This window comes from Venturia canescens, chromosome 7 (assembly GCF_019457755.1).
Source record: "Venturia canescens isolate UGA chromosome 7, ASM1945775v1, whole genome shotgun sequence".
In the NCBI taxonomy this organism is placed as follows: domain Eukaryota; kingdom Metazoa; phylum Arthropoda; class Insecta; order Hymenoptera; family Ichneumonidae; genus Venturia; species Venturia canescens.
The window spans coordinates 10,839,043-10,865,047 of NC_057427.1; the positions used below are offsets into that span (position 1 = coordinate 10,839,043).

The 26,005-nt window shown below is 43.3% G+C and overlaps 1 protein-coding gene, 2 long non-coding RNA genes and 1 other non-coding gene across 4 annotated transcripts in view; 2 read left to right on the top strand and 2 right to left on the bottom strand.

Annotated features, from left to right (window-relative positions):
- Nucleotides 1-42: 42 nt before the first annotated feature.
- LOC122413890 (uncharacterized) lies at nt 43-14,628 on the top strand. The gene is made up of 5 exons (XR_006261654.1): nt 43-483; nt 6,857-7,225; nt 7,792-9,869; nt 13,366-13,501; nt 14,371-14,628. It is a non-coding gene; the product is annotated as an uncharacterized lncRNA (long non-coding RNA).
- Nucleotides 12,459-12,530, bottom strand: TRNAM-CAU (transfer RNA methionine (anticodon CAU)). Its single transcript has one exon. It is a non-coding gene; the product is annotated as a tRNA-Met (tRNA).
- Nucleotides 13,890-15,495, bottom strand: LOC122413892 (uncharacterized). The gene is made up of 2 exons (XR_006261656.1): nt 14,888-15,495; nt 13,890-14,276 (listed from the first exon to the last, which is right to left on the bottom strand). It is a non-coding gene; the product is annotated as an uncharacterized lncRNA (long non-coding RNA).
- A 655-nt stretch (nt 15,496-16,150) lies between these two features.
- The window catches only part of smash (smallish), a 52,621-nt gene continuing 42,766 nt past the window's right edge, over nt 16,151-26,005 (top strand). The window contains exon 1 of the mRNA XM_043424496.1: nt 16,151-16,891. The gene's annotated coding sequence lies outside the window, so the exon portion shown is untranslated. The remainder of the gene's footprint in view (nt 16,892-26,005) is intronic.

The following is a 26,005-nucleotide window of genomic DNA, read 5'->3' on the forward strand; positions in this document are numbered from 1 at the left end:
GTCAGAAAACACGCGATAGCGGTAACAGGGACTTGGGCTTGGTTCGTATATATGATCGACAGGAACATTTACCTCGCATTAATACGCGTGTTCACATAACCAAAGAACTCTTGCAGCAGCAGCAGGCACTCGCGTTGTACGTCGTTCATGTATTTATTTTCGAATAAAACTCCCGTCTCTCAAAACAATATATCCATAGGATAAAAGTGAATATAATAGTCGAGTGCACACGTATGTATTCTCATGAATGATCGCGGTGCACGACCGAACGTATTTCTGCAATAATCATCAGCGGTTAAAAAATGAGCTTTATAGATATTAGGAAGGCGGGAAAAAATGTAATGTGTGGCGCTGGTGAGCTCGGGAGTTTACGCTTCGCGCTCGTACACGCGCGTGCGTGTTATTCAACGAGTTACGTTCCCGAGAATAATATATTCCATTATTACCGATCCTTTATCATCATTACGACCGCAAGAGCTCTAGGTAAACGGTATTATCAACGTTTTTAATTAATTTTATACAAACGCAACGTGCGGTTATGAAAAATAACGCGGTTCGCGAGCCTAGAGCATTTTTGTGTAATTTATACCTGCAAGGCCTGAATAATATGCGTAGCTTCTTCTTCTTCTTCTCTTCCTGAATGGCTATCTCCCACTGAGGGCATGTGCCACAATATGCGTAGCTGAATGTCTCAAATCTCGGTTTTCCGTCAATTTCGTCAACCCGCTTGGGAATCCCTTTCCGTAGAGACTTTGAACTTGTGCTTTTTTGTAAATAGTTGAGAAAACGGGCTAGACGATTCGATCAGATTTCTGTACTCGACAATTATTATTATTTTTGCCTATGCGAAGAAAAAATACGATGAACGTAACGAGTTTCGCGCGGTAGCGGGCTGCGGGGTATAAAATTACTGCGCGACCATCTCGCACAACGAAAGATACCGCTCCTCTTCTCTCTCTCCCCTCCCTCTCTCCCCTCTTTCGTTCTCGGGGTAGCGGGATATTTGAGATGACGTTCTCGTCACGCGACCTCGAGTATAAGCATTAAATTACCACAATATAATAAACTGCACATGCATGCCTCTGTGATTACATTATTTTCACCCCACATTGTGAAAATCAAGTTTATATATCACATTGCTCGCTCACAAAGGTTACATTTTTTTATTTTTACCTATGCTAAAATGTTAGTGCCACTCTGATTGATGGTTTGACGTTACTGAATGAGATATTGGACGAGAAATAAGATCGAGTAACATTTACGATGTGTGTGTGTGCGCGGCGTGCGTGAGTAGGTGTACTTAAGGCAGTTCGGTCACCGAACGAGGGCCTGGAAATGACTTTCAATTTCTTATACGATATTCACTCAACTATTATCTATCTGACAACAACGAATATCAACTACTATGTTATTCCGCCGGTTTCTTTTGCGAGAAACATTAACCTGGAAATGTACTCTTCAGTTTGGGCGTGTGCACACAAGAGATCGTTACTGCGTTATGACTTTGGTTTCATGTTTTTATGATTTATTGTTCCTCATACTGCGGGACTAAGAACTTGCAATTCATTATTTAATCTATTTAAAAATGGGATACTTAAAAATCTCGGACATTTGGGAGGGAAAATTTATTCTCATTTTGAAAATCGTTCGCTAAAAAAAGACTGAAAAACAGTCATTTTAATCGAGAGGTTTTTCAGATGAATTTTTCGGTTGAGAATTTTTTTTTTTATATTGGAAAATTTGTTTTTTTTTTTTCAAATTAACGTGCATTTTGATTTCAATGGTTGGCGCCCCCTTACACGGGCCGACAAAAAGTTCGATCGATCTGAGATTGGCACGAAACTTATGAGACGATAATAATAATATTGACACTCAATGCACACAGCGGGACATCCGATACTGTTTACGAAACAATATACGCGAATGAGTAATCAGATATACGTGTATGGGGCACTCCGTCTCGAATTAATTAATCGCCCTCATCTTGATTCACTTTTTTTCAATGGCGATAAAATAACCGTCAAAAGTCTTTGTTCGTTCGATCGAATGTTTCGAAAACAACGAATTCTTAAATTGTGAGCAATTTTTTCTGTCGATTTCTGGAATAGCTGCTTAAAAAAGTAAAGCGACAAATATTCGGCATCGATGATCGAGGTTATGTTCAAATTCCTGAAACTTACGTTTCCTAAAACTCTTTGAAACGGATTTTTATTGTTTTTCAATCCAATACGTACGTAATTCGGGAAGCGCGTTTCCCTCGCAATCAGTTGAGTTGCAAGCTGAGATTCAAATGCCCCTGTGCGCGTGTGTGTAAAATACGCGACTCGAGAGCTCGCGCCCACGATCGACGTATAGGATGACACGCGCGCCCGACATCTGGGAGGTGAGCGAAGAGGCTCGTATCTCATAGCCACAATATATGAACAAACAAAAATACTAAATACGCTCTCTCCCGACGATTCGCCGGAAAAGTTCAAGGACATTTGCCCGACACATTTTTAACATCTAACGCAATAACTTCACCGTGTTTTCGAATGCATCTTGTTTGAGTTACGTGTCGAAACTGCAAAAATCATAACCTCAAATTCGACGCTGAGTTTCGAACGCTCACTATAGAAAACCTACTTTCGACCGACGCTTTGTAGAAGGAACATAAAATTGATGGAAATAAGTTTATCAAAGTTTGATCCAGTTGAATAGCCCTAAAAACTTTCTGTAATAAAAATGTTTATCCAGTGTGTACGGCAACGCCGATTCTGTCCGAAAATAGAGAAAGATTCTCGAAACCGAATTAGCGGACGATGAGAGAAGAATTTTCGTAATGTTTGTAATAAAATAAAATGATTAATGTATCGTGTACAAATGCGGAGTTGTTGGCACTTCTGGTTTCATTTTGCTCTGGTATGCGCGTCGCGGACACATTTAAATATACGTTTATAGGATGCACGCGAATACTACACACAGGATATATATACGAGCCCAGCTCGCATATTATTCCGCCATGGGCGCGTTGACCGACGTTGTATTTATGATGTCGTTTGGAAACTCATCGCTGCTTTTCGCGACTGGCGCCCTCTACAACACGCGGATGTACTCGAGCCTGTAATAAATGCGAGGTGGTCGTCGTTGCATTGATCGTCAACGGCCGGCTAACGCGCTGTATAAATGACATCGTAGTAGCCGTTATCGGATACGTTAAATTGACGCTAGTTGCCGACAATTGCATGATACGATGATGGGAGTACATCTCGTTGAGAACTGCGCGTGGTTTGTCCAAATTATTGCGTATCGTATGAGCTGACAGGATATTACGCTAGCAAAATATTTTGTAAACAAACGTTCGCGAGGTTACAATTCGTGCCTTGTTCGAACGGGATAAAAATAACACGTGAAAATTCATCGTTGTTTTTGATCGAACGATGAAGAACCGTTACATGTCTCATTTTTACGGTAATTTTGAAAATCCTCCTTTGTGCGCAGTCTTTCATGCGATCTGCGCGTTATCGATGATCGATTGCAAAATGTAAAATCGATTATCCGCAAGCATAGATTGGCACATACGCGTCACTTATTGTCCCGGCTACGGCTGAACTATCGAACTATATACGCGCTCGATGAGCCTCCCTCTTGTCGTCATATAACGCACAGAATTCGACGCGGTGGATTCCAGCGCCGTCGCGCGGACGGAAATAGAAGGGCCACGCATTGAGAATACCGCATCACCGGGAGCCTGCGGCGCGTGCCGCATCTACCAGAGTTACAACGGTGTGCTCTAGCCTACATTATACATGAGGTATTCCACGACGACGCGACGATTTTTTTTCTTCATCCTTATACACCGACCCGTTGCTTTCGTAAGTGCCGATACAAAATTATTCCACCATTTTTGAGCAATCCTCATGCGTTTCACTTCGACGATCGAGTATGTATATAATCTTTAAATGTTTTTTTTTCAAATAAAGTGATGAAAAAAGACACAAATTACTTATCGAACTTCAGCCTCTTCTGCTGCGAGTTGCCATTCTTTCAACACGCTTTAGTTTTTTTTGTTCCCTGTATTTTTAATCCAAAATTTGTACAGAGATGGATGAAGCGTTATTTAATTGTTATTCGAAGATTTTGTTGGTGGCCTAATTCGAGGATAAATGTTGAACGAGATTGGCCTAGGTCAGGGAAAAGCCTGAGCAGCTGTCGCGAAATATTTTATGAACCCAAATAAATATACACGTACATATGTAGTCGCGGTGCGGCGGAGTTTTCTCTTCGCTTTTGAGATTTGCTGACCGCGGCCAAATCCCGCGGGCACTCAATTAACCGTGCATGCATCAGCGCAGCTTGCACGCGTGCATTACCGATTTACGCTCAATATACTCGACCTCGCACAAGACTCTTTCACATCTCTCTATTCCTAAGTGACAATATCATAATTCGCGATATTAAAATAAAGCTAAAAGGTCTGACCAAATACCAAATTGACGTTGACTGGCTCCGCCATCTGCACGAGCGAAGCGAACGTTCACACTTTTCGTACCCTTTTTCTCTTCCGCACTGACTCAACACGTTGGATCATTCGTAAAACTTTGCTTTGCTGCATTCCGCGTTGAATATTCCAGGTGTAAATCGCGTGAAAAAATCATCGTTTCCGGGAGGTCTCGCGAGGCGGAAATTTAATGAAACTTTTTAGCGAACAACTGTTTCTTTGTTTCCCATGTATTGTGGCGCCGCGACACTTCATCGCGCACAACTACATCAGTCCAACTTTCGAAGCATTTTCTTTTGCTTCGTAGAAAAACTTGAAAGATTTAACCATTATCTCTATTCGTATCAAAGGTGAACATGAACACGAGAAAGATTCCAAATGAATTTCTTTTCGTACAAGAAGTGAATAAGAATCGATAAATAGTATAAGACAGTTTGTTTAATTGCCGCTTCTGTCCGAACGTTGTAATAATTATTCAGAAACGCGACTTCGTCGTCTACAAAACCGGGCATTAAAATTCTTTAGAATCTTATGACGAGAGAAAGCACAAGTATCGATATTACGACTGCGAATAATCGTTAACGACCAAACATTTTTCCCATAAACACATATTCGATGTTTACCGACGATCCCCGCAAACGACTCGGAAGTGGAACTTAACCTCAAATTACCCTGCAAATTTTCTCCTCACAATTTATTATCAAGTGAAATCGACATAATTCTGGGTATCGACAGATTATTTAATCTTAAACACCCCGATATTAATCACCGCCTCAACAATTCGAGAGCCACAAAGATTTACTTCGTTGGAGATACGAAGAAACAACGAATCTCTACCGACCCCGTCGATCGCGCACGATTGTTTTCAGTCAAGTTTGCTATGCCAGCGCAAGCAGTACTCGATGCGAATGTTTAGGAAATTCGTGCAAACGTGTCAGACATCGAGACTGGACACGACAGCGCGGTCACGTAACAAAAGGAAGACTCTGATCCACAGAAGGTAAGATTGTTCGTAGGAGCGTGTTCAGGAATCGGGCGAAGTGTAAGAAAAACGGCCATTTTTTCGAAATAAACCAGCCGCCTTTTCGTACAGCAGGAAGTGAAATTAAAAGAGACGAAGGCGAGCGAGGGGTCGCGCACGCCTTCGCTCATCCACTAATGCCTGCATAATAATATAATACATCGTGGATTAGCGTTATATATTAGATAAGCAGAGGCATGCACATAGAATTATAAGGCAAGGTATGAATACAGGCAAAGGCGAAGCTGAGAGAGCGATGGGCGAGCTGTCGCGAGTCAGCTCGCGTAACTCTCGGATTTTACTTGTATTGCTCGATATGCTCGGCTGGTATAATATACTATAGTGTGTGAGAGGGATGCCGGGGCTACATGAATACTTGAATTAAGAGGAGAACCGCGGGCGATGCGTCAGAGTGAGCGAGAGAGAAGATCCCTTGCACTCGGCCTTAAATCGCCAAGCGACAATTTATGGTTCCACGCTGTCGCACCGTTTCTATTTATATGATTGGCCCGCGCGAGTCGTGTGTCTGCTGTCGCCCCTCGACGCATATTCGCATCCTCGCGGTTGAGGTAGACTCTGCTTTTCCTTAATTTCTAATAACCGATATCGCGGCGCTCGTATTATGAGATCGAGAGCGCAGGGCAGGGAAATGGCTAGGGTCAATCGGTGGCTCAGATTTCCGGTTTCTCTGCATTATCAGCGATTTCGCCATCGCTCGCGAGATACCGCGACGAGGTTAAAGTAAAAAAGACGATTGGCTCGCTCATTTGCACAGAAAAATTCTACGTTTTAGAATCAGCAATCACGCTTCGCGCTCATTCCCGTTCGGCGGCATTGCGAACGATTTCGCGAGTGTGTGTATTTAAACCACGTAAATATCTGCCTCTTTACCGATGCCTGACGCATACCGCCGTTTCATTTAAGCGATGCAAACGACAGTGAGAGTCAATTTCACTTGTACGAAAATTTTTTTTTCCTCTATAAATCCTCGCTAAAGGATTATTCCCAGCTGATTGGTATTCCCTGGTGTTTGATCGATCCGAATACTGAATAAAAGTTCGAATCAACAGCAGCGCTTCTCGAAACGTCGTTTCTTTCGTTAAAGTGCAAAAAATGAGGGAAAATTGAAATCCGTGCAAATCGTTGACCGAAATGCATCGAGATATTTTACACCCGAGAGCAAGCCACTTCGATCCTTTTATCCAACCATAAGTACTGCTTATTTATTCGAAAGGATAAAAATTCCAATTCGATTGCGGAGACCAAATGAGTAAGAAAATAAATCGAGGCGAAAGATCGTCACGCGAGGTCACAGGAATTTCCCAATTTTTGACAAACTTTTTTTAATGTTGCAGCAGGCGATCCTCGAGCCGTCGGGCCGAAAGGAGACCGGCCGTTACACTGGGAATTATTAAGGGACGCAACACCCGCGAGTGAGTTATCGAACGGAGAGCGAAATGCAATAAAACACCTTGACATTTTGGATTCCAGGGTGAAAGTAAATATTTGCTCGGATTCCTCGGGCTGTTCAGGCTCGAGAATTTAGCATGCGATACACGCGCCCCAGCGCAACGCTACGAAACCTGCACTCGACTTCGTGCTACCTTTTTTCCACGTTTTTATCTTTCTCCACGAAGAAAACGAGGCCGAAAATTCTAGAGGAAAGTATCAAGAATTCAGTATCCCGGGGACAGCATACAACTGGATTGCAGCATTAATTCCAAGTAATAAAAACTGTTTTATCCACCGAACCTTTTATTCAAAAGACTCGAGAGTCTTTTTCTCTATAAACACAGCAAAAAATCTTTTCAGTCACCTCAAATCTTTATATTGCAAAGTATGCTCGGAAAACCCTGGAAAAAACTGTGGTTGCTAAAATGTCACACGTATTCGGTCTATATTCGTGTATTTATCGTAGAATTTACTGTGCTGAGAGTGAAAATTTGTGATTTGCAATGCATTTCCACCCGTCGGTAAGCGCTAGTCTGACGCGATGAAAAATACTCGAAAAGAAAACGAAATTCTTCTAAATAGTTCTGACGTGCGTAACTTTTTGCTGTCGACATAAAGCTGTTTAGAATTGAAGGGATGAAAAATAGAGGGAAATTGAAAAAATCCTGTGACGTTTGTAATCGGTGGGTAAATGCTTTGAAAATTATTGAAAAAAAAATATATTTCTCACAATATAAAACGAATCCGTATTCTCCGTGCTCTTTGTACCAACGAGATGTGGTCTAAATACGAATTTTACAATCTACTCACGCCCCGCGCGTTCTTGCGATTATTACAGATGTATACCAGCCTCGATATAACAATGGAGAAAGCAGGGGCTGCCGCAAAAGGTATTAGTGCGTGTGCCAAACGAGCTTGAACCCGGGGAGCAGCCGGTTTAAAAGTGTACGCGACTCTTTCGCCCTGATCAGCGTGCAGCACTGTGGAAAGGAGAATTTGGCGTCTTGACGCGAAATATAAAAAAAAGCGAGCCAAGATCTATACTCGAGATTGGCCGATTTCCCCCGATTTGTGAGGTTCAAGCGGTCGCCGTTTGTAGAGAATCGGTTCGATGGAAAAAATGCAAATTCCGTAACTTCTGGAGCAGAGTGCCGATTGGATTTTTTCTTTACCGAAACAAATATCGCTGCTTCGAGTTAAAACGTCTGCTTCGACGTGAGCAAGGGTATTTCGACGAGGGAAATTTATTTGTCACGGACGAAACAAGCTTTCCGTCAAATCGACGAAATTCGAACGGCCATTCGCCGAAGCGAGTGAATTTTTGCGTAAGCAGATTATTCGTAGCTCGGTTGTTCCCTCAAAATCACTTGTCTTCAGCGACTTCGTTCAATCAACCACGGGGAAGTTGCCAGCCAGCAAAAAATTGTCGCATTTATCAAATAATCGTTAAAAAAAAGTGGATTTTATTCGAGGAAGGAACTCGTCGATTATAATCGTCTATGAAATGTGTCGAAGCATTTAAAATGTTTTATGAAGAATTTCTATCGTTGCTGGTGGTTTCGAAACCGACGACCGATTGGCTCAGGGACAAGAATAAACCAATTCTTCCGTCACTATTCCACGTTTTGTTTGCGTCGTGCACTTTTGAGTACGCCACTCAACCAGAGTGAACAGATGAAGAAAATCATTAAAATCGTTGAAATGCTAGAACTTTTTCTCCTCCCGAGGACAGGGAGGGGGTCTCGAGAGGCGCTGTTTTTCCATTAACTTATATAAACCTCTGAACAATCGACCATAGAAAGGGAAAAGTATGAGTGTAGTACGGAGCTACGAAAAAGCGAGGATTAGTAGAACAATAAAACGGAGATTCATAAAGTCTACCGTCGGGTCGATCCTCCTACTAGCACATTCCGTTTTCTCTTTCCTCAGGAATATATATTTCTCGTCATCCGAGCTCATGCGCCAGGCTAGCGAGGAGGGTCGTGCACGAGGTGCGAGTATCTCGAGGCGATCTGTTGCGGAGACGAAAAGGCGATAGGCGTCTGCGATATCTCGGTTGGTTTCGCGCGCTGCAGTGTCTCCTTCATAATTATCGTCCCGTAATTAAGCGGGAAAGAGGCATCATTGTTTTTTCTTTTCTTTCACGGTGTACATTTCCATGTGAAGAAATGAAAAGAGTTTCTTACGTTTATGCTCCTCGTGGCGCGTTTCACCAGCAACAGTGGAGTCTCGATCGAGTTACCGTGGAGGAAGGAATGAAAGAAGAGCGCCGAGGGGGCTGCACAGAAGATCAGGGATTCCGCAGCAAAATCCGAGCGCCGCGTTCTCTCGCTGGGTTTTCGGTTCTCTCCGCAGGAACACTGGAACAGCCGACGAGACAAAATCGCACTCGACACACGCGAAAGTATTTCTCGCATGCTTCGTAAGCGTTGAAAAAATCGCGAGTAAACTCGGCCCTCTCGCGAGGTTTTATTCGAAAGCTTATTTTTTATTATTCTATCCAGCGTGCACGCGGCCACGAATTAGTACATATTCGAGGTGTAATAAAATTCTTGCGTCGGTGTGCGTTGCGCGCGCGAGGCACGACAAAGGATTCTCTCTCGGTTGGGAGTGCGTCGCTCAGTCTCGTAGACGCATTATATCGAGGCGGTGGTTCACACAAAACTTTCACGAGGACGATTATACTGTGCGGAGCAGCGCCTCGTGTAATCATCGTCATCATTCTCACCGACGAGTCAACTGAGCTCTCTTATCGTCGCGCTTTTTCCTCGGGGTTGAGCAATACCAGTAGCTTCAAACTCGATCGATCATGGACGAGTGTGTACACAAATACGCCGGGGGAGAGGAGAGCGACGAGGCGCGCTGCGCACATTGTGTACGAACGAACGAGCGGGACCGGAAGTTGCGCGTCGACAGGTAGGTAGGCCAAGGGAAAGTCATGCACACCATCCGAGAACTTCGGACTCAAACTTTGACTATTGTCGAGTCCCAACGTGAAACAACAAACGTTAAATAATGGCACTGTTTAAAAAATTATTCTTTTCACTTTTATTCCTTCGATCGACAACATTTTTTTATTTTTCATCGAATGATATTTGAATCGTTTGATAAATAAACTACTGAAGAATTTTTTTTCACATTTTCTTTTTTCGTGGGAAGGACATTTCAACTTTATCCTCAGTATTCCCGTTTTTTGTGAATAAAATGTAATTTTTTTATTCAAGTAGCTCGTTGACGAGTTTGTTCTATGAGTAGTCAAGTTTGCAACTACTTTATGTTGATTTATTTGAAGTCTCAATTATTAATAGAATTAATAAACACGTTGATAGTATTTTTATCATAAGAATGTAATAAAATGCTTTAAAAATATCATAAAAGATAAAATTTATAATTCAACTTGACTAGTTAATGGTCGAGTCTCTGACACTTTGAATACACATAGCCCGGCAACATTTTTACCGTGCGAAAGAAAGTTTATATCGGTGTAATGGCACCGAGGAAAAGGAACAGCCAATTCATTAAAAAAAGCGCAGCTACTAGACGAACGAGAGCACGTGAGTCAGTCTGAAAAATAAATTTGATGAAATTCCGGCGATTCCCGAATTTGCCCGAAGTGCAATCAGACGCGTCAAAAACTTAAGTTTTTTCATCTTTTCTTTCTTAAAAGTCCCGTAAGATAATATATTTTTAAAAGAAACGGAATCTCTGATAAATTTTCTTCACGATGCAAACTTTTCCGAAGCTACCGTAAAATTTTTTCACGATTAAAATTATTGTGCCTTTTCGTCGTGTTAAAAACTCAAAATTGTTAATTCACACGGGACCTCGAACTATCATTAACCACAAAAAAGTGGATCTCCTAATCGAACGGCCGAGTTACTTTTCAAACGGATTAATCTGAAATTCGAAGAAAGTACGAACTCGAATGAAACAGAAAGTTGGGAGTGTTTTGGTCGCTAAGCATCGGGAAGCAGCGCAGATAGTGTCACTGAATCGAGGTATTAAGATGGCGCCAATATTTCGGCTAATTGGGTGCAATTCGTGGCCCCGTGAGCAATAGGCGGATGTTGCCGCATCGTTGCCGACTCCCCGTGTCTTCCTGCCACCGGCTCGTAACACTCGGATTCTTGGCAATGCTATAACAGTCGGGAGTGTACGCATATGCAGCGAGCGGAATAATCGAAGGCGAATAAGCAGCCTCCCGATCGTGCATCTCCAGCGGACCCGGAGCGCTTTCGATTTATCATCGCACCAAACTCATACGAGCGACGTCACAACAATTTTTCCATCCGTTTCAAGCCCTCCGTATCGCCGTATAAATAACAAGCATTCCCAGTCGAGCGTACCGCGGCACGCACATTTATACAGTCGATACACAAGTGTATCGGGTGGCCGGTTGAAGTCTTTTGGCACAGAAGAGTGATCGCGGCCAAACGACGAGGAGCCTGACCCCGCGCGTTATGCAACTTTTCCCCTTGCCTCTTGGTGTCGCTGCCACCGCTACAGTGCTGCTGTGGAAACACGTGCGGTAAGAAGAAGAAGAAGAAGAGAGGAAGCCCGCTCGTTATTTCGGGAAGGGATTTTCGTCCAAAGAGCAACTGTGAGCTCTCTGAATGTCGCCAGGACGCTTTTAGCGACCGGGCGAATCTTTCTTGAGGAGAGTGTGAGCGCCGAGGGGGGCTGGGGGAAGGGGACGGAGCGATATTGCACATTTTCTCAGCACTATTCTAGATTTCGCTCCGCTCAAACGCCCGTTTTCTTCGATTCTTTTAAATATTTTTTTATTCGAACTTTATGCCACTTCGAACTCTCGAACGTCAAATATATATTTCGAGTTAAACTTTACTTCCGCGCTCGCGGCTCGACGGACCTTTTAAAATCACGCTCGCGTCACGGAGAATCCAACGCTCCTTACTCGCTGACCGATTTGTTGCGAAAATTATTAATAATGAAAAATGAATATTCGATGCGTACGGGAGATCTAAAACATGGTTTTTACGGCCTCTGGATTCCTGGGGCGCCATGAACGGCTCACGCTCGATCTACTCCCCCCACCCTTCGGAACTAGAAAGCTTGACATGCTAATCTTTGACAGATCGAATAAACGGTCAGCCACAAATCTCCTCAATAAACGCGATCGATGCAAATTGGTGATCAATAAAAAGACTCGAGCAACTGGAGCGTTGAAAAATGTGAGAATTTCTAACGCGCTTTTATATTTTTATGAATTTATAGTTTCACATTCGATTGCAGCTGCTGTTTCTCGTGTTAAATTTATTTAAATGTCTTGATTCAGTGTTTTTGAGGGTTTATTAATTCGAGAAGGACCGAGCCGTGACCGAAGTTCTAGACAAAAATTTATAGAGCGCAGTGCTTGAATAAAGTTTGATTTTTTGTGATTGAAAGTTTAAGGAAAAACGAGCTTTTTGTGAAAATTCAATGAACAACCTTAATGACGAGACGGAAAAGAAGGATGAAAAAAAATGTGAGGAAAAAAAAATTTCTTAGCAGAGCGTGGTTTCGATCCACGGACCTCTGGGTTATGGGCCCAGCACGCTTCCACTGCGCCACTCTGCTCTTCGTATTCGTAATGCACGACTACTGAGTGCTAACCTGTTCGTACGGTTATGCTCTGGATTGGGAGTTTTGGTCTCGGAATTCGAAGAGTATAGCAACAATAATTGTTTCAGTATTTTTCCAATTGTTCTAGAAATTGAATGAATTTGAAAAAAATTCACGACTTTCTATCCATCGTTGCTCGAGATCGAAGAATTAAAAAAAACTTTTCTACGGTTCTTTTTCGAAAAGCGTGCAATTCTTAATATCGGAATATTTTTATTAAAAATATTTATGAAGCTGAGCAGCCAGTAAATGAGCTTTAACGTCGTATATGAAAATTATATGTAAAAAAAAAAAAAATATTCGAAACTTTTGAAACCCATTCGATCCTTTCGTTATCTTTATGGGATCACAGACCCATTATTTAAAAATTTGACATGCCCTTAGGTGATCCCCAATCCCTCTTTTCTTCTCGAGAGGTGACTAGAGAGCCGCCGAAACGTTATACTATTTTCACCCTTGACGCAACAACCAGGCTACACTGAAGATAGACGGATCAATCGCGCTCGGCAGTGTGTGAATTATAATTAGCTCGAGCGTGCCAATTAACTCGAATGGATTTAGCAATTCGCCGCCTCCTATCTAATACTCTTTCATTCTCGCCATAATGTTAGACACAGCTGTGTAAAAACTTGGTAGAAAAGTGTGTTACGAAACCGCGAGATGTCTCTCGAGGCAAAGTGTCAACGACAAGTGTTTGGCGTGGGCGAACAAGTATAATTGGTGCAAAACACTATTTGTAAATGCTATAAAACGATCGATGTTTTCACTCGGACAATTTTCTTCTTCACAGTTGCCTCTGAGTTTGAGATGGAAATTCGATATTGGTCGGTTCTATAATCGATCAAGGCACATCACTAACAGTCCGAGCGAGGTTCGCGCAACTTCAACCGGTGGGACACTAGAATGCACGATTTATGAGAATCGAGGTAAGCTAGAAACGACTTTGACAAGGAATTACTCGAGATCAACAATAAATAAACTTTCCACTCGTATTTGTGTTGAATAACAATTGGACGAATGCGACGATCGTATTCGCGCCATAATAGATTCCCGTGCGGATGAAACCTAACCTCACAAAGCAACGAAATTTTATGCAACCGATCGAATTTATTTCGCGTCTGCGATCGAAAGTTTCGTATTGGGTAAAATGGGGGTGAAAATATGTGTCGTTATTACTTTTTGTAGTTTCATCGCTTTCATTGTTGTTAACCCGTAAACAGTTGGTCGTCACTCGAATATAAGAACGTGTCGAAATTCCGTAAGCCGCCATAACACTTAACCATTATATAGAGAAAATAAATGATTTCCTTAATGTTATTCTTGCAAAAAGTGTTTTATTATGTTACATAATTCCATGAATTAAATCAAAAACATTATTCAAGCTCGTCTCGTGTCATCAGGAGGTTCATAATTTTGTGCACTCTGTACAAACATTTTCGTCGAAAAACATAACCTGCAGTGACGTAGTAGTAAAGATGCTACCTTATTCCGTAATATAGCAGTCCAATAAATAACCGATTGGAATATTTTTTGACAGCCGAGTATTTCAGAATTGCAAGATATTGTCAATTTTTTCCTCCAATGGACGGAAATTTCGTCACTCCGACAGTTTTTAAACGGATGAGCGATGCGTGACAACCGCCGTCAGCATAACCGATCGAAATGGTCGAAATTCATTAATCCCATTTTTCTCGTGAATTACTGGCGAAAGAAATAATGCCTTCTATAAATAAACGTACATACTTAATAATTGCAAGCACGAGTGCAGACGATCGCATATTCTTGGGGTTGTTAGATCACTTTCGCGGCTGGACTTTCTTTTGGCATCGTCAACGTGTCACACGGCGCACAGATATATACACGTAACGGACAGAGCGTACACTAAATTTCATTGCTCGCCTGGTGCGCTCGTCGTATCTTCGAACGCGTCGAAGAAAGTTTGAATTTTGAGGAAACAAAAGAGAAAGGAATTCTCTTGTTTTATACGTGGACACCATGAATAAACATGAGTTTATGTATATTATGAATAAATAAAAATCTTGAGCAACACGTATTCCGGTGTTATAACCTTAATTGACACAAACACATGGTAGCGAAAGGTACGCGGAAGATATTATTATTTTTGTGTATTTGTATATGTCCATATAAAAACGAAACGTATGCACACCGAGTAGTATCTTGGACATCTCTCAGTTATAGAGACAAAAAAACGTATAAATTATATTACTGGCTCACGAAATTGCTCCGTGGAACACTTGTTACATACTGCGCGACAGATATATGGAAAAAAAGGTAAATATATATATACATACGTATTCGAGAGAAGCTGGATGGTGTATGTGCAATGATAAGGCAGGAACGTCTCAACCTTGGTCACTCGCCCCGAGTCCCGCGCGCGAGTTTATAAGATCGGATTTAATCCGGGAACGAATAATCACCCGCGCGAAGCATCTTCTCCCCTATTATTAGCGTATCGCCCCAGCAAGGAAAAAAGGACACAAGAAAGACTGTACCGCGTGTTTATGTATTTATATATATTTATATATTCCATATGTACTTTTGCTGTGCTGCGTGTCTGCTGCTCGGCTCGATCTCCAACTACGCGATCCGTATATTTATATAAATATATATGTGACTATCTATATATACATAAATTCATGTATATAACTGCGCGTTCACGCTCGGCTACCGGTTCTTTCTTCTCTCTTTTCTACTCAGCTCCTCCAAGAACTAGCTATACACACTACCCTGCTTCGAACCTGCGCTCCTACTTCCTGATGTCTTTTCCGCCGATCGACACTCTCAATTTATGAAGACAAGACTAGAAAAATATATATATCGGCGCAGGAACGAGAGCTTTGCATGCTACTCGCTAATCGCTGAATTTAAGCCGAGTCTATTATTATGCTTACCGGATATATTGTATTGTTTACACGACAGGTGGGCAATACAATGAGACTACGTCGGTAGTAATATCTCAAAAGTAATGGAAATTGTATGTAATAAAAGCGATTCATAAAACTTAATAAGTGTAGCTCTTTCAAATATATTCCCATGTTCAAGAGTATATTTTTGTGGCAAGAAAGTCTACATTTTTACCTGTTTTCGAGTGAAAAATGTCATTTTTGAGCAGCCATGACAGTTTTCGACAACAGCGACGCCATCGGCTACATCGGTCTCGAATCTTAACTTCTGAACGAAGAGGAAAGAAAGATTCCGTAGAGTGTAAAGCGCTTGTAAGAGATTCTACACATGTCGCTCGCCTCTCGTCCTCCTCGCTCCTTTTGCCCGTACACCGTAGCATACATACGTACGAATGCATGCCTATGTATATACGTATACAGTGTAGTGTTTCATGCTGCCGCGTATTCGTGCTGGAAAAAGAAAAAAAACAGCAGCATCGCGTTTTGGTACGGGTTTCTCTCGCTGACGGGCGCGTCCTTCGAGTTTCGATCGTTCTAACAGCTCGGCGACGAGAATTGCCGAACACGACCGAGCGCCGTCTCCCCTCCACACCGTCTCATCTGTTTCTCTCGGTACTATCGGGACTCGCGGCTCGAGTGTGCTGACGCCTCGATCTCTTCAGTCGCCAATGTACAGCCGGCTCGTACGTTTGTGCTCGATCTCGGAATTGTACCGTACCAAACTCGTGCGTCGTGTGTTTAAAAAAAACAATAACAACAAACAACAAACCGAAATATCGGATGAGGAGATGTAGAGAAAGAATTTTGCAATAATTTTATTCAACGACCCATTTCGCGGATATGAACTCTGCTCTCGTCTCGTACGGACAGAGAGCCGCTAGATTATGTAGCGTCTCGATGAGAACATCTGTCGTGCCATAAATCTCGTAGACAATTTCGAGGCCTTCTTTTTACAGTATTACATAAATTTGTACATATGTATACATATATTTGTAAAATATACGTATACGCCTTTCGAGAATCGGAGTAAAGAGCGATAACAAAAAAAAACAAAGATCGACGAAGTTTTACAGTGTGCCTCGAGATATAATTTCGCATTTCGTGTTTGAGATACAGCGCCCGAGCTCAAGATCTCGCGGTTGGCAAAGAGTTTCGAGTTAGTGGTGCGCCTCTACACTCTCCCTGGGATCTTTCTCTCTCTCTCTATCTCTCTCTCTCTCTCTCTCTCTCTTCGTCTCGGGAGCACAAACCAAGCGTTCTTACTCTCAACCGATCTATATACTATCCTCGTCTATCTAAATCGGCCGTCTAGACAAAAAATTGTCTAATACACTTGTATGGATTAAACTGCAAACATCGCCGTATCGAAGCTATCGGAAATCTCAAAAGAGGGTAAGTTTATATATGTACGTGCACGTTTTATCCTCGGGAAAAGAACGGATTCGTTCTGCACCTACCTCATTCTCGCTGCGACCTCCCTCCCCCTTTCCTCTGACTCCTATTTTGAGCTGCCAGGCTCTCGGACAATCGTTTTCCTTGATCCCAGCACATTCTTGGGTAACTTGGGGGTTGGGAAAGGTCGGCGCGGTCCGGACCGCTTTTTTTGCCCTCGTTCAATTTTTACGTGAGCAACTGCAGACTCTGGGATTTTAAGGACAATACCGGAGAGTATTTTCCAGGAAAATCTGACGTTTCCTTTTATGCATTACTTTTTCCTAAAAAAATGTTGTCAGTAAATCTGGAGAATTATTGAGAATTCATTTTTTGAATTTTGGAAATTCCGAGAACTAGGAAAAATGCTTATAAATAATTTGTCATTTGACAGCTAAAGGCCCCAAAAATTAAATTTGCATTTTTCTACATCCAGATAGTGAAAACGCTTGTTCATAAAATGATCTTTTGTCGGTTATCAGATTACGGAAGACAGCAAACACAAAATTTAATTTACACGCTTGTTTTTCTCGTACGCATTAGAAGATAAGGGATTTTTTCTCTCCTCTTATCATTCGTGTTCGGAGGTGTCGGGGCGGTAAAGAAAAAAATCTCGAGGAATGTTGTGCGTTGCGTGTTTTTTTTTTTTTTTCTCATACGCAGGTTAATCCGCGTGAATAAAGAAAAATAGCGAAAATATTAAAACATTTGTAAGCCTTCGTTGTAACATTTGATAAAGATTTGGAGCGATGTGCAAAATGTTTTTAACCATCTGCGGAAAAAACATGCGTTTTGATTCTGTCACATTGTAAATAAAGTCGCTGAAAACTTCGAGGAAACGGTATTCAATGTCATACTTGATTTTGTGTGTTTCCGAAGCGTTTTATACTCGGCAAACAAACCGATGATCATAGATAACGATCGTGGAAAGATACTGAAACAAATTGTGAATAATTCGCCGTCTAGTTGTCGTAAAAAGACGTGAAAACTACGCTCTTTCGTAGAATCTAGCCGAGGCCAAAATGGCCGCCTTTTCACGGCCGGTCTTGCAACGGGCATGCGCAATTGCCTTCCCATAAATCTGACAGCCAATCAGAACGCTAGACACGTACAGTTACGGTAAAAAACGTCCTCACGAAGATCGAATAATAATAAATCGCGGTGTATTCGATGAGTAAATTAATCCATCTCGTCGATGCGACCGTTGACGATCATTCCCGAGTCTCGATCGTGTTTTCGTGACCTTTCAATTTCCAAAAACAAACATTCAGCACGAAACGTCCCGTGTGAAGCCAAATAATGCAATAAAGAGCAGTTGCCTCTCGCGCCGCGGCACCGTCGACATTGCGAAGTATATCGACGCAACTATTTTACGAGTGCGCTGCAGTCTCTCTAGTGAAAATAATAAAAAAAAAGAAAATCGAATAAAAATGTCAGTGACGTTCCATTTGCCTGTTCGGGAGCCACGTTATTGCGTTTCGTCTTTCGTTCGATCTTCGTTCTTACGTAACCGCGCGCACAATGTGCTCACCGTGTCCTGTCGTTTTTTCCTTTCTATTTTCTTCCCTGCACGACCAGCGAGCCGACGTCCCAACGAAATATTGAGCGCGGACGGAAAGCCGCTAATTCCATCGATTTTTTCAACATCGTTCGAAAACTTGCACTCGCTTTTTTCTGTCTCATTTCCGGCTGTAATTCGACGAATCGGAGGATCCCAGGAAAGCTGCTTTTATGACGAATCGCGCTTCGATAAATTCGATGAAATTCCAATAAGATTCGAACGTTCAACATTTTTATTAAGGTTTCGTCCCCCCCCCTTTTTTATTGCGAATAAAAAGGCAATCGTCGTGCCGAGTGATTCATTAAACCCAACTCCGAGTCACGCGTCCGAATTAGCTATCGCTGACTAACCTCACTCACTAAATTTATATTTATATAAAGATATACAGACCGAGAGAGCAAACTTCGTACGTGGATAGTCAAACAGGAATGGCGAAAAAAAACACTCCCTCGCGAGATAGCGACAGGTACGGGTTTGCGGAGGCGGATTGAAATGTTGTGAAAAGTCTTGGTCGCTATCGATTTGAAAAAAAAACGTCGGTGCTGGTACACACTAAAGATTTTAGCGACTTTGGCTCGAGATAACGCTCGCGCGTCTCAGCCTGAGCTGTTACCAAGTGCCATTTTTGCCCACAATTATCCTGAAATCTTTGCAATATTAAAAATGCTTTTTTTTGGATACCTAGTAAAAACACAGTTGCCTTTTTATTTTTTTTTTTTTTTCGACATTTTTTATTTATTTATTTTTTATTTATTTCGACATTTTTAATCATCATTTTATTCCTTATTTTTTTTGCTCGTAATTTTTTGAGCTGCCGTCATTCTAACCTCGTTCGTGCTGGCTGTGGCAATATTTTCATGAAACAAACTTTCATCGCATCGTTATTAATGATCGGATGAAAAATACGATGACAATGATTTTTGATAGTGCGAGAGGTGCGAGCACGTAAAACGTGGGGTTCGTTCCCACACTTTCGAAAACGAGCGTACTCGTTCCAACGTATTTTCAACTTTTCTGTAACAAATAGTCGTGTTTTTATGACACTAATATCCGTCGTAATTATTCGAGGATTTCCAAGCGGAAGATTCGGCCGGTTGAAATGTGCATTTCTCGAGGTAATTACATCAATTACGACGATTCAATGCTCCGAGAATAATTGGTAGAAATAATAATTGGCCGGGTCAGCCGTGCGCTACTTTGACCCCTGCCAATAATTCGTTGGGTCAAACATCCGATCGTTTGACCCGAGCGCAATTGTCGGTTTTCTCCCCGTAGGTAGTCCCGCGTGGCGGCTGCTCGCACCGACGTCTCAACTCGAAACTTGTGCCCGTTCCGACTTCTGACACTTGTGAATAAAAATGATTTTTTCTATAAACTATTTTACCTCCGTGAAAACCGGTTTTCGCGGAGTTGCGTGCTACTGAAAAACTGGAAGAGCAGCTCTTACTGTGACTCGCGTAGTACTCGGCCGCGCCGAAACGCGCGGGCTTAACCTCTCCGCCGCTAAAGTGTCAAAGCAACGCGCCGCTGAGAGCTCACTTCGAGTAAACGTGGCATCGAAACTGGACCAACGGTCGTTTATTTTTCCGGACTATTCGATTCCTGGAAGCTCGAAACATAAATTATTCGATTCTTGTCAAATGTTTTGTGGGTTTTCACAAATGTGTGCGTTTTTTCGTAGCGAGCCCGCAGTCCCGTTTTCGCTCGAGTCGCTCTACGAATCCGTCACTCCCGAAATCCCCTACGTTCGACTACTTTTTCCTTGCTAAATCGGCGGATAATCGTGACAACAGCGAGTAATAAAAGGGCTTCGAAATTCGTCCGTGAATCTCCGAGCCCCGAGGCAGTGCGACGCGGGATCGTCTCCGTGTTTTATTCCCCGCAAAATTTTAACCTCTCTCTCTCATTACTCGGCGAGTGGGATGAGCAATTTCGTCGACCAAATGGGAGAAAAGAGACGGAGAAAGGGACACGCACGGAGCGCCGTGTGTCAACTGACTCGCGGTCACGGTACCGTTTAAAAACAACACGCACAAGCGCGTGTGTACAGCTCTCGAGTTTTTCCTCTCATTTTCTCCCCCTTTCGGCGGCGTCCCCTTTCCGAGCAGCTTCGGCCGCAGCCGTCGCCATCTCTTTAGCTTCGTCAAAGTCTCCGCGAAAGCGCGCGCGTTCTTTGTCACGAAATATTATTGTTTTCGCCTCTTCGGGACGTGACGAGCTCGAAAATCGCGCGTTCCTTTTATTTCTCAGCGTATCCCCGGGAGAAATAGAGCGACCCTGGCGCGATAGCCCGGCACCGTTTGCTCTCGGCTGCCGCCTCGTGTGCGCGCTCCTTCGTCGAATCTACGTCAGCTTTTCTTGCCCGTTAGTCGCACGGCGCGTTATGCGCTCTTGCCTTCCTCCCACAGAGGGCATTCCGTCTCCTGGCTCGGAGCATCGACGAAAATGTCGCGCTCCCAACGCGCTGGGAAAAAAAGCTTCGACCCGAAAACGCGCATTCGGCCCCTTCGAAAATAAGAGAAAACGAGACAAACGGAAACTCGCTCGACCTTGAAATCGTACGAACTTTGATCCTCGCCAGCGCAAAAAAAGTCGTCAACATTTTTTTTCCCAAGTACGCTCATCCGGGCTCGGGATCCAAACTTTTTCATCGTCAATTTCAAGCCTGAAGTGGCGATCTTGATAATCATTTACACATCTCTCGACGCTACAATTTACGCTTCGTATCGCGTAAAAAAACAAACGCGACAAAATTTTATTCTGCTCTGATTTTTCACGAATTTTTCACGAATGAAATCGACGCCCGAAACAACATTTTTCACTTTCGAATTTTCCGAATAAATCTACTTTTTTAAACGAACTTTACAACGATGTCAAAAAAGCTTCCAATAATTCCAGTAATTCTCCAATTTCGTTCCCTCTCGAATTTGCAATTCGTAGTTTCTCAAGCTGCGCACCGATGCTTCGTGAAATAAAAAATGAGAGAATTAAGAATGTTTTTTTCCTCCGTTCCGCGTTGAACTCCAACGTTGCAAACTTCGGCGTCGTCTTTTTTAATCCCTCCCCAATGAAGCGGGGGAGTATTTTTTTTTCGAAAACCTGTTGTAGTCCTTCGAAAGGCCGCGCTCGAAATTTCAACGTCGGTCATCAAAAGACGACGCTGAAGTTTCCAACGTTGGAGTCCAACGAAATGAACGAAAAAAACGTTTGTAATTCGCCAATTTTTTATTTCACGAATCGTTGGTGCAGCTTGAAAAACTACGAACCGCAAATTTGGCAGGGAACAAAATAGGAGAATTACTGGAATTATTGGAGAATTTTTTTCGATCATTTCGTTGGACTCCAACGTTGGAAACTTCAGCGTCATCGTCAAAAGGTTGAGAAATGACAATTTTCCATTTAAAAACTGAGCTGCCTTTCGCTGATTTATCCCGAACTAGTCTCCAAATGTAATTCTTCGCGAACCAAATTTGTTTGGGACATAATTTTCTTCGTTGGAAAAAAGCTAAGAAAATCGTGCACGACAGAGTGCGTTTGAAGCTAAAAAAACGATACGCACGCGTCGCGTCCGGAAGGGAAGGCGAAAAGTGAGAAAGTCAGTTTCGAAGTGTCAGGAATTCGTCTGGGGAAATTCGACTCGTAAAAAGAGTGCGCGCGTTTCGTGTCGACTGCTGCGCGATGATGCGGCCCGATCCCGCTACTGCGAGTCGAGCATAGCGGCACCGTTCCGCGACGAGAGATGATCCCGAGAATGACGGCGGTGTGCGTCGAGTTACCGAGTCCCAGGAGCTCCGCATCTGGCTCAACGCGAGGCGGATGCGCGCCTCGCGGCTCCGCGCGCGTGTTTTATAGTACGCGCAAGAGATCGAGGTGCGCGCTTAGTGTACCGTTTAATGAGAGAAAAACCGTCTTAATCCGGGTTCTCGAGTTCCTTCGCCTCTCTTTTTCTCTCCTTCGCTCCCTCCCTTTTTCTCGCATTGGTCTTCTCCCCGTTCGTCGGATTCTCTCGTCCTCCGTCTCGAGCTTCTCGCGAAGAACAAAAAAATTCACAACAGTTTGCCAACGGGGATAAAACGGCGTGAGAGAATTCACGAGTCGAAGCGAATATTCATAGAGTTTGCGTCCGTTCGGATCGTTTCCATTTGCAGTGCACGCTCTCCTGCGAGCAGCTCTGCAATTCCTCTCGCTCCTCTCAACGTCATGCTTTCTTGCGCGCTGCTTCTCCGTCGCGTCTTTCTTCCGCCTCGATTGCGTCACGATCCGCGCGATTGTTCATCGATTACTGAGAAAAACTACGAATTCACCATTCGGCAGGGAACGAAATTGGAGAACTACTGGAATTATTGGAGGCTTTTCTACACCATTTCGTTGGCGACGCTGCGAACTTCGGCGTCATCTCGACTCTCGTCGCGCCCCCGAGTATCTCCCTCCGTTTTACTTGGCAATTAGAAAAGAGCCACCGCGCAACGTTCAAACGTTCCCTTCCTCACGGACGAAAGAGCGAGAATAAAAAAAACTTTCGAAACGCGAGTTCTGTTTTGACACCGAAATCTAGAAACGCCGGAACGATCGACCACCTGCCGACAGCCTCTCGCGAGCTCCTCGCCGACTTTTTACCTTCCCCGCGTCTCCCAATCTCTTTTTTGCCTCCGGCCCGAGCAATCCGCGTCTAATCTCGAGGATCGAAGGTCCCGGTGGCGCTTGATGTATGTTTTCATCTCGAATCGTCTAAAAATCTCTCATTCTTTCCTAATCCATCGATCAAACGATTCCGTACACAAATGAAAAAGGCCTTGAGCCACGGAAACTCCGATTCAGCCAGGAGCAACGAATATTTTTCGAAAACTGAAAGGAAAGTTCGGAACTTCGAGCGTCGGTGAATCGAATAACCAAAAATTTCGTCCTCGTACGCCTCGCGGGTGTGCAACGAATCAGTAATTTCTCCAAAATAATAATCAAAGTTTATAAACAGGGGGAATCAAGTGGAAGAGTGTGTGTATGCTGGCGCGATGGAGGCGCGAGAGAATCGAAGCGATAGAGTAGGTGAAAGTGATGCGCACCTCGGCTCACGACTCCCGCGGCCACGAGGGACAAACGCTGTGAACACAGTACAGACATAAATCTCTCTATCGATGTTCCATCCGCGTATGCGGAGAGGATGGGAGTCGAGTTTAGAAAGCGTTCTCGTTTCGGTCTCGTATCGCTTGGCATCGAGATCCCTTATTTCTCGGATCAATAGTATGCGCGGAGATTCCTCGGACGGATTTATCGCGGAGGTTGTTTTCGATGGCATCTGCGGGCCACGCCGATCTCGGTGTTCCATACGACGCTGAATAGTTTGGCGCGTTGCAATCCAACGAAATGGGGGGGGGGGGGGGAGGAAATTCGTAATTCACCAATTTTTCATTGGACGAAGGTGCGGGGGTCGAAGAACTACGAATGTTGCAAATTCGGCGGGGAACGGAATTGGAGAACGTTGCAAACTCGGCGTCATTATTTTTCTCGTTTGTTAAGACGCTCCCGCAGCGCTGCTGCACCGTTCGTTAACCTCGATTCTGTTCCTCGGACCTTCCCGTCTTTCGAATTAATCCAGCTATCGAATCATTCTCCAACGATAACGTCGCAGATCCGGATCCCAAGACGAACCGTTCGGAACTCCTGCTTCGACCCCTGCGCGTCGGGAGCAGCTTCGTTCGCTCGCCTAGTTCACATTTTCTTGGAGTTTTACGATCGAATCGTCGTTCATTCGAATGGAGAGGCCGAAATTCTCCAAGCGTCGGCAACGGCGCGATGAAATTCGCGCTTTTTCTCCTTTGGAGGTTTTACGCCCTCGAATGTGGCCGAGAATCTCTGGGCGACTGCAACGGACAATGAAATTTCTTTGGTCCGTGAGTTGAACGGGAATGAAAATCTCGAGGATCGTAATAAAATTATGAACGAGACGAGAATCGCGTTCTGATTTTTTCCGCGTGTTTTTTTATTCCAGACTCCACTCGCCTGCTGCGCTCGCTTCTCCTATTTTTCATTCTCATTTTTCCCTTCGTCGTCCCTCCGCCGACTTCAGATGCAGCTTCGTCCGTACGAGCTTGTATCTAATTCTCCGTCTAGCGCGTATCCATTATGAGAGACTGTGGAAGGGAAGGAGAGAGGAAGAGAAGCGACTAAGAATATACGGGGGAGATAAAAGGAGTTGTGTGCGAAGGCCTCGGGAACGCTGCTGCGTTATGTCGGATCCACCGTTGTGGAATAAAGACCGTGTACGAGCGACACAAGCGATTTCCTATTCCAACGGTACGAAGATCCTCGAGCTTCGACGACGCCGAAGTTCGCAACGTTGGAGCTCCAACGAAATGAACGGAAAATCAAAATTTGTAATTCACCAATTTTTTATTTCACGAAGTATCGGCGCAGGTTGGAAAACTACGAATTGCAAATTCAGCAGGGAACGGAATTGAAGAATTAAAGAATTACTGGAATTATTGGAGGGTTTTTAGACCATTTCGTTGGACTCCAACGTTGCAAACTTCAGCGTTATCGAGCTTCGTCTATGTTTAGTAAAACTTTGCATTCGTTGCTTCTGCCAACATTCAAAATCTCGATAAATCAGTTGAAACTCATTTTCCATGCACATTTGCGCGGTCTTTCGTATCCCAATTTCGTCAATTCGATTCCGAACGGTTCTCCACACGAGAGGAATTGAATCGACTGATTTTCGTGAATTTTGGCCAGGCCCCAGGTCCTCTCCAAACTGAAAAAACAACGAATCGTTACTTAACATAGTTCATGCTTAACATAGTTTTCTTAAGTCTTGAAAATTACACAGAGTTCAAATGGCTAGTCGACTGACACGCGTATCAAATTTTTAAGGGTTATTTAGATAAAGGTGTTTAAATAGGAAGAAATGTACACAGGGACTGCGTAAAAAATCGTTTATCTTTCCATACGACGAATGAACGTTTCTTACGAAGTTTATGAAAAACGATTATCTTACTAGTAATAAAGAGATGTATTGCGTTAAAGATTGAACGAATTTGGTAATGAGCCCTCGAATAATCTCACATTGCTTATTTCCGAATTTTGTTTCTTCTCGGCTTGGTCCATTCCTGTCACAGCCTTCTGTCTTTTTATTAAAACTTTTATCTCGAACCATTTCCTTCGTGTTTTCCCTTTGCGCTCTCTAAAGCGATTCTTTACAGAAAAAACTAGAATTTTAGCCAGGAACGTATAAGATTTCGGGTTCATTCAGCGACGGATTCTCAAGAGAGTAGTTGAACAAATTTATTTACAATTTTGAATGAATAACTCTGCTGACGTTAATTCGGAGTGATAATTTCTTTGATGTACCTTTAATTGATTGAAGAATGACACCGAAACGAGTGAGCAAATGTCGAAAAATTCGTTGTCAAATCCCCCCAAAAATCGGTTCCTTCGACCCCTGAGCGTTGGCATCTCGTGCGTTTTGTCTCGGAGGTTGTTAAACCTCGTATTGATCTCGTACACACGCATAAATAATC